Source organism: Phacochoerus africanus, chromosome 8 (genome assembly GCF_016906955.1).
Source record: "Phacochoerus africanus isolate WHEZ1 chromosome 8, ROS_Pafr_v1, whole genome shotgun sequence".
In the NCBI taxonomy this organism is placed as follows: Eukaryota; Metazoa; Chordata; class Mammalia; order Artiodactyla; family Suidae; genus Phacochoerus; species Phacochoerus africanus.
This window is the reverse complement of record NC_062551.1, coordinates 121,097,144-121,106,382: the sequence shown is the minus strand read 5'-3', so window position 1 is coordinate 121,106,382 and position 9,239 is coordinate 121,097,144.

Below are 9,239 nucleotides of genomic sequence, written 5' to 3'. Positions count from 1 at the left end.
TCAGCTGGGGAGGGGGTCGAATACATACACACATGTGTGTTCATTTACATTAAAGTATATTTCATGCTATAAAATGCATGAGCACACATGACCTCATTTGATTTCCACGACTGATCTGTTAGATTGGCAAAATGTGATCGGATTCTTTGTGCTGCAGGGAAAGATAAGGGAAAGAGAAGTAATTTGTTTAGTTCTTAAAATTAGTAAATTTGGAATTGGATTTCAAGCCACGAGGTCTGATTCTAGGTTCTATGCATTTTCCAGATCTCCCTTCCCTCTCTCCTCTCTCTTCTCCTCCTTCCTCTTCCCCTTCCTCTTCTTTTCTTCCTTATTTCCCCCCTCCCCCTCCATCTCCCTCCTCCTCTATCACTTTGGTTACCTTCATCTCCACCTCTATTCTTATCTCTAATCCTATCTCTATCTCTTCCTTTCCCCCTCTTTCTCTCTCTCTCTCTCCCATAGCAATCCTAAGTGGAGAAAGGTGGAAGAGATTGCTCAGGCATCTAAAATGGGGCTCCTATGTATCCACTGAGCCTACAGCTCCCCTCAGTCTCTCTCATGAGGTCAGGATCCCAATCACTCTAACCTTTCCTTGTCTGCCATCTCCTTCCTGCTCAAGGACTGGAACCCACATTCACACATTCTCTTACTACTGGGGTATACCCGAGGCAGAGGGGAGTCCTTCTCGGGATCCATGTGCTGAGTCGGAGCCATGAGGTCCTAGAGTGAAGAGAAGGAAAAGGGGCCCCTGAGAAATAACAGGCCTGAGAAAGAGAAAGTGTCAGTATAGCAGCTGGGTCACCTGCATTCCTGGATCTAAATGCATGTAGGGGGCTATAATGATAAATAAATAAATAAATGGAAAAAGAATTGAATCCCTGAGGAGGAAAATGACAGGCCAAAGATGTAAATGTCACTCTGAAAAGAAGGCTGGGAGGACAGGTAACCAAGGTAGCAAAGGCATTGGTGGCAGAAATGAGCTTATTGAGAGGACTTAGGGCTTCTGACCTCAATGAGCCAAAGGGGAGAGGGAGGGAGAGGAGATAACATGAGATCAGAGAATGGAAATTATCAAAACACATTGATAGACCTGCAATTTTTAGACACAACCTAGCCCTGTATGCTTGCCTTAGAGCCCTCACCCCATCATTAAATAGTCCATGGGAATGGCTGGGAAACTTGTAGTCAGAACCCAACCCTTGTATCTGATCAAACACTGCTTTAAACTTTTAATAATGCCACCCTAGAACATACTTCTCTCCTTAAGAGATTTGTGTATATGAGTCTTACCTGCAAAGAAAATGTTAGCTCCTCTAAGACAGGGACCAGATCCTTCTGTCATTGTTTTTTCTTCTCCTTCCCATCCATCCCAGTGGGAGGATGTGCAGTAAGGAGGCCACATGCTGTAACTGTGGGGAAAGCCGTGCTTTGAGATCCAGGCTTGCAGGAGACCTGGGATTTAACCTTGGACCTAATAATCTTGTGAAGGTCAGAAAACCATCTAAACTCCCTGAGCCTTTGCTTTCTCATCTATAAATTCACTTGGGCTGCTTTACTTCTTTAATGGAAAACCAGCATGAAAATGCTTTAAATTAATACATGCCTTTCAAGTTTTATGTTCTATAGACCTTAGTATTCACAGATTCTACTGCTCCATCTTTGACTACTTGCAAGAGACTGCAAAAGGCTTATGACAAGAAGTCACCATCTGCTGGGATATGAATCCTTCAGGGGCCAATAATGCTGAGTTCTCAGTGAGTGAGCCTCACTGACTGCCCAGCATCCATCCTTCCCCAAGCACACCCATGCCTCTCATTAGAAATCTGAAGGTGCCTTGGCAGTTTCTACATGTGTCGACCTCTATCTTCATAAGATGCCTTGAATTCCTCCACCTGCCACCACCTGCTCACCCTGGTCTAACTAATCATCCATGGGCTATTACGACATCCTCCTAAGTAGTTGTGTTACTTCTGGTCTTCATCTCTGATAATCCATCCTTAACACAATGGATGTTATTTAGGGTTTTTTGTTTTGTTTTGTTTTTTCTTTTTTGGTTGCCTCACAGCATATGGAGTTCCCTGGCCAGAGATAAGATCCAAGCCACAGTTGCAACCTATGCCACAGCTGTAGCAATGCCAGATCCTTAACACACTGTGCTGGGCTGAGGATCACACTTGCATCCCAGTGCTCCAGAGATGACACTGATCCTGTTGCACCACACTGGGAACTCCAGCAGCTGGTATCCATGAAAATCCTAAGAAGATTTTGCCATCTCTTTGTTCAAACTCCCCCATATCTCCCCAGCCTTACCATCACACCCAGAGCTTGCTGAGGGCAGAGAGAGCTGTGGACAGCTCCTGGTTGGTACTGAGTAAATATTTGTAGAATTAATGATGGATCACTGTACTACATTTGTAGAGAGAGGGAATTATACATGACTGTGCTTTTCATGAGTCTGAGATTCACAAAGGCCTCAGGATATAATCTCACAGACATCAAGACTCTCCCATACCACAATAGTAAATAACCCATACATATTTAATTGTATATGGAAGTGAACGGAAAGACACCTAAATCCACATTTACAGACAATGCCCAGAACTGGGGTACAAATAAATCCAGGATTGTGAAATGAAGCCTGAGGTTAGCACACATGCAACCCAAGAGAGGGTGGAGTGGTGGGACAGGGAGAGAGGGTAGGAGTCCTGGACTGGCACAGGGAGCCCTCCTGGAGCTGGTCCAGGGTAGGGCAGGGATCACTGCCCACAGGGAAGAAGAGCTACAGCGGGTGACTTGCTAAGAGAATTCTGTGGAGTATGTTAATTTCTGTGGGACTTCAGAGGCCCCATAACTCTTGGAGATTAATAAGAATCTGGGAAGTATCTGTCTTTGCCGGCTGCTTTCATTTGCGCAGTAATAAAGCTCGCCTTTCTTGTTTAATAAAAACAATGTGGAAACAAATGGTTCTGTGCACAGTGGAACTTTAGAGAAATGAATTTGGTGGAACAGAGGGAAGCATTTCATCATGCTGCTGGCTCCCCAAATCCAAAAACAGAAGCCATGTTTCCTCTTTTTCGCTCACTTTGCTCCACAATTTGGTGATGCATCTGGTGCGTCCAATGAAGAGGGATAGGCAAGTCTCCTGCTTCTGCTGGCCTGCACTTGCTCATTAAACAGAGGAAGTCAGGGCTTGGCTCCTGAGATTCCAGTGGCTGAAGGAAGTTGGGTGGAAGCCCTGTCTCGGGTTGACAAAAAATAAGATGAGGAGGAACTAGCTCTCCTGCAAAAGGAAACTTCCCTGTGAATAGGAGCAGGCTGAGAAATGGTTAGAGATATCCCTGGAAAATGGATCATTTGTGGATCCTGGGGGAGAATTAGGTCACACTGCCCACTTATTCATACAACATGCTCAGGTAGATGACACAGGAGGGCAGACGACCTCACCCAACTGCCTCAACCAGTAACGGAGTCCAAGCGCCAGGTAGGCAAGCCTTTGCTCTGACCCCAACAGTGTTTCTGATGTCCCCCACCCTTAGTTTCTCAACTGAGGACCCTTGAGCTCCCAGCTTAGATAGAGCACAGAAAGCAACAGGCTTTGCTGGAAGGATATATTTCCTCTTTGAGGTCCTGCATGACCATGTGAAAAGTGGTACAGAGGCTGGTGAGGATCTAAATGATGCTCTATGATGATGAGGGAGACTAGTAGACAGCCTCCCACTATGGGAGAAACTGAAAAATACAGGATTTATTAACTGCCTACTATGTGCCCTGCCCTGCTGGCCACCATCTCCAGGGGAACACATGAATCACAGTAATGAATTAGAACCTCTTTAAATTAGACAAGTAGGGGGTCTGGCCTATCTGCATTAATGAAGAACTGATTTATTAACTATCTTTAAAGAAATGCAGTTTTATTACTTTCAAGTATAAGCATTGATTCATATCAAGTGCCAACAAGTATTGCCAAGTGGAGGTCCTGATGGCCCTGCCTTAACAAAAAGATAAGATTAATTTGTAATTAACAGCATCCATTTGCATGGAAACAATTAATGGGCTAAAGTCCTCATAAAACAGTGCAATCTATTAACTAGATTAATAATGCCCCCTTTACAATCTCGGAAAACTTATTAGTTTTTTCCAGAAAAGGCAAAGGTCAGCTCTCCGAGAGCTTGGGTGCTAATGCTGAGCCCAGAGAAAATTATAAAGATGCCTGAGCATGTTTGCATGGTCCCCAGCTCCCTTATCTCTTTTTCCTTCTCAGTTTCATTCAGTCCGCATTTATTGAGGGCAACTAAAAGAAATTTAAGGAAGAAAGTATAGGATAATCTTTGACCTCAAGGAGCTTACAGCTTGGCTGGGAAGACAGGACAGAGCTGTACTAAAATACTAGGGAGAGGAGTTCCCGTCGTGGCGCAGTGGTTAACGAATCCGACTAGGAACCATGAGGTTGCGGGTTCGGTCCCTGCCCTTGCTCAGTGGGTTAACGATCCGGCGTTGCTGTGAGCTGTGGTGTAGGTTGCAGACGCGGCTCGGATCCCGCGTTGCTGTGGCTCTGGCGTAGGCCGGTGGCTACAGCTCCGATTCAACCCCTAGCCTGGGAACCTCCATATGCTGCGGGAGCGGCCCAAGAAATAGCAACAACAACAACAACAACAAAAAGACAAAAAGACAAAAAAATAAATAAATAAATAAATAAATAAAATACTAGGGAGAAATTCAAGTGCTCGACCAAAGCAATGCATGAGTAATAAGTTCCAAAAGTGGTTGAAACTCTTAGTCATGCTAGTCACTGTAGGAATCCCTTGACTTGCATATGTTAATATATAAGCAAGCCTGGGAGGTAGGTGTTATAGTTCCCTTTCACAATCCACAAATGGAGAGACCAAAGTATTGAATGCTCTATACCTTGTAGATATACAATTGATAAGATATGTTATAACTAGTCCTCAGAGATGGCCCCACAATGAGCCATTCACATCACTGCCATTCACACACTGTGGACTCATCCTCTTGAGTGTGGGCTGGTCCTATGACTTGCTTTTGATCAGTAAGAGTCTTGCAGAAGTGATGCTTTGTTACTTCTGTAGCTAAATCATAAGAAGCCTTACAGCATCTGCCCAAGCCTCTTAGAATACCTTCTCTGGAAGGAGCCAGCCACTATGTAAGAGGTTCAACTACCCTGAGACAGACATGCTGTGAGGAAGCCCAAGGTAGTCACATGGAGAGGCTATGAAGGAAAAGAAAGATGCCCAGGTGGTCCTCGGCTATTGTAGCCACACCCACTGAAGTTCCAGACATGTAAGTAAAGACTCTACCTTGGACATACAGCCCATTTGAGCCTTGAGTTAACTCCAGCACCAGCCACCATCTGACTACAACCACAGAAGAGGCCCCATCCAAGAACCATCCATTTGAGTCCCAGCCAATCTAAAAGAACCAATAAAATTTGTTTTTTTTCCCTTCAAAGGTCTCTGCAATAGATAACCCAGAAGTAGTTGGTAAACTTTGAATGACAAAAGTCTAATTCCAGAGTTAAAAGCTTAACCACCACGCCAGACTAGCCGTTGGGTATCATAGACCACTGTGTAATAATCCCATGCCTCTGTCCACTTTGGCCTTTAGTCTGGAGAATCCCAAGCAGGCCTGCTCCTTCATTTGGATTCCTGTCCTCTGAGAATGGTATTCAGTCAGTGAACATTCTTCAGGGTAGCGTTAACCCCACCCACCTTCTGCAGATCAGCACCCATGACACAGGTTCTAAAATGAAGGGCAGAGGGCAACTGCATCTGTCCTAAGACCCACTTCAGTGCCCTCTGTGTGGCTGCTGTGTAAATCCATCCTGACTACCCTACTCTGATTTATACCTCTGGTATGAGCTCCATACACTTGCCCCTACTTTTAAGTTCATATTCCCCTCCTAATACCCTTTGCTCTCTGGATTCATGGGAGTTATGCTATTGAGTCTACTGGTACCTAGATTGCTTGAGATTTCGGCAGATGTCACTCTGAACTCAGATGAATTTGTGCAGAGTCTGACTGATTCCCGCACTTTTGGTCTATATTGGTCAACTCTCCCTCCCTAAATAAAAGGGATTTCTTGCTAAATAAAGCTTTATCTTATGGCCTACTCTGGCTACGGGTTCTGCTGACCCTAAAAGCATCAACTAGAGGCTAAGATGCACAGACAAATAATGACAACAGCTCAAAATATTCTACTGCCTTGGCTGCCACAAAGAATTTGCATTTTTGTCAATCTGTTACTAATAAAATGAAGCTTCTGGTATAAAATTCCTGATAACTTTACATTACGGGCTAGATTCTTTGATGAGTCTCTTTTCAAAATCCCTGGACATCCTACCAGGTCAATTCCTCTATGTACACATACCAATGGCTTGATCTCTGTGGATGGTTTTCATGGCCAAGGTTTTATTGGGATTCCTTTCTGTAGCTTTGAACAAACTGGGAGTTCGATTGGAGGATGAGGCTGTAAGGAAGGAAGGTCATTTCCCTCCCTCTTCCTCTGAGCCACTCACCCCTCCCAGCACAGAGGGCACTAAAAGAAAGCTCCAGGTAAGAAACCTCCTTCCAGGAAATGCATGGGATAAGCAAGTACGCAGTACATGTGAAAGGGGGCAGGTGACTTCCTAGAGACATCCCTTGCTGAAGGCTCTGCTGAAGTCCCACTGAAGCAAAAGATACAACCAGAGGTGATGCCCTGGATATAAATTTGGACTCTGCTACCTCCTCACTCTGTGACTTCAAGCAAGTTCTCTACCTCTAAGACAAGTTTTCTTCTCCATAAAATGGGGTTGTTAATGCCTATCACATAAAATTAAGAAAATGTTAATAAAACTTCTTTAAAAATATTCAATAAATGATATCTGTTAGCAATGGTAGTATATATACATTGTTTTCATATTTTTGAATCAACATGTAAGTTCTCAATATTTGGTACCAAACTGTATATCCAGATTTAATTCAAATGCATCAAGTAAGAAATGTTCTTGTATCAGATTTTATTCAATTCTCAGAAAATCACTACCACAACCACAGTTTTTTTAAATGATGAAAGTGAGATTGGGAGAGGTGAAGTAACCTGTATTATCATCTCAGTTTTTCAAATTAAGAAGCTAAGAGCAGTGACTTGGCCAAGGTGGCTCAGGCCCCCAGAAAGAAAAGATAGGTTGGAACCCTATCTTTGAATTTTAACTTTGATTCTAAGCCGTCACTTCTACCCTGACCTTGTTAGTGTAATGATTCACTGTCCACCAACAGGCATTTGTATGACCACCTACTTTCTATCCAGTCCTAGAAAAGATAGGAGAAAAAAACTCCCAGGCATCTTTCTAGACAGTTTGTGATCTAGCAGGAGAGACAAAGGAAATGTCAGCATTTTAATGATTGTTTTAAGGAATACAGAATGCATTTTTAGAAGTGTGCCAAAATTAAGAAAGCCTAGAGCAATTCCAAAATATTAGAGATTAAGACCTGGAAGACAGAAATGGGGGGCATGTGTCAGGGCCCTTCCAGGAAAGGATGGGACACTCAAACTAGAGAGTTTCTTGGCAGTGCATTTACTACAATTGGGGCAGGTAGGGTGAAGAGGAAGAAAAAGGAGAGCCAGGAGGAGCAGCAGTGGAGCTGTGAATGGGATGAGGAGAGGGAAATGTCATGGGTACTGAAAGAAAGAGAGGCCTGTATAGAACCCTGTCAAGGTTGGGGCCTTACAGTGACAGACAATGTGTCCCCAAAAGAGGGAAGGAGGAGAGGTAACACTTTGACCCCACATAAGTCCTCTCTCATTGACCCAACCAACCAGAAGTCAGAGGGCTCTTGTGCCTGTTGATATAATCTGTACAGCACATCCTTCAGGGCAGAGGGCAAGTAAGGTGTGGATCTGAAGAGCCAATGGGAGATAGGCAATATGGAGGGTTCTGTATTGTGCCTGGAGACTCACCAGGTTGGAAGAAAGTGTCCCATTGAAAGAGTCAGTGTTTGAAGGTAGAATGAGGGCGTGAGACCTCTGGAAGGCAGTGAATGGTGAGAAAAGTGATTTAGCTGGGCTGGGTGGACTCAGTAGGGGAAGAATCAGGTTTGAGGCGAGGTAAATGTTCTGAATGATGGATTTGATCATCAGATCATCCAGCATGGCACCTGGCACATTGTAGGATCTCAGTAAGCTTTTTCTCTCTCTCTCTTTTTTTTTTTTTTTTTTGGTCTTTTGTCTTTTTAAGGCTGCACCTGCAGCATAAGGAGGTTCCCAGGCTAGGAGTCTAATTGGAGCTGTTGCTGCTGGCCTACACCAGAGCCACAGCAATGCTAGATCTGAGCCATGTCTGTGACCTACTCCACAGCTCATGGAAAAGCCAGATCCTTAACCCACTGAGCAAGGCCAGGGATCAAACCCGCAACTTCATGGTTCCTAGTCAGATTTGTTCCCGCTCTTCCAAGATGGGGACTCCATCTTTTTGAAGAAATAAATCAGCACAACTATTAAGTACATTTACTATGAGAATGTGGGATGCCACAAAGGAAAGCCATCCTGAGATCCTGCGTGGGAAGGGCAGCTAGTGGAGACAAACGGGGGGAAAAAAATCCGTGCCTTTCTACATTTCCCTCTTCCTGGCCTCTATCTATAACTGCCACACTGTGGCCTTTATGGCATATACCCCATCAGGGCAGATGTAGATGAACGAAGCCCAGCAGGGCCACAATTCCTCCCACAATTCTAGGGTTTCCACCCCCCTTTTATCTTGCTTGGTAGCCCAAGACATATATATTGGGCTTACTGGAGGGAGGTCTCTGGAACAGGGACTAGAGACAGGGCAGAAAAGAGCTAGGATGGAGCCAAACAAAAAGGCAGTGTCTCTAGACCACAGGCTAAAGATGAGCTGTGCTGGCAGGCTCTTCCATCTCAGATCTCAGGACTTCCTCTCTCCATGATCCAAAATAACATTCAGGAGCTGGAACTCTCCACCAGCAATGTTATAAATTAGAGAAATCCTACCTCCTTCATGTCCTATAGGACCTTCTGCTGATGTGTCCATTAGATACTTATAGAATAGAGTAGAAGGGAAGAAGGCAGGTGGGGGGGCGGGGAGGGGATTATCATATGGTTACCCCCATTAAATCCATGAGCAAAGATAGTATTGCCTCTCCAGAAAAACACAGGATGCAATTGAAAAACAAGGAAAAGGAGTTCCCGTCATGGCTCAGCAGAAACGGATCTGACTAGTATT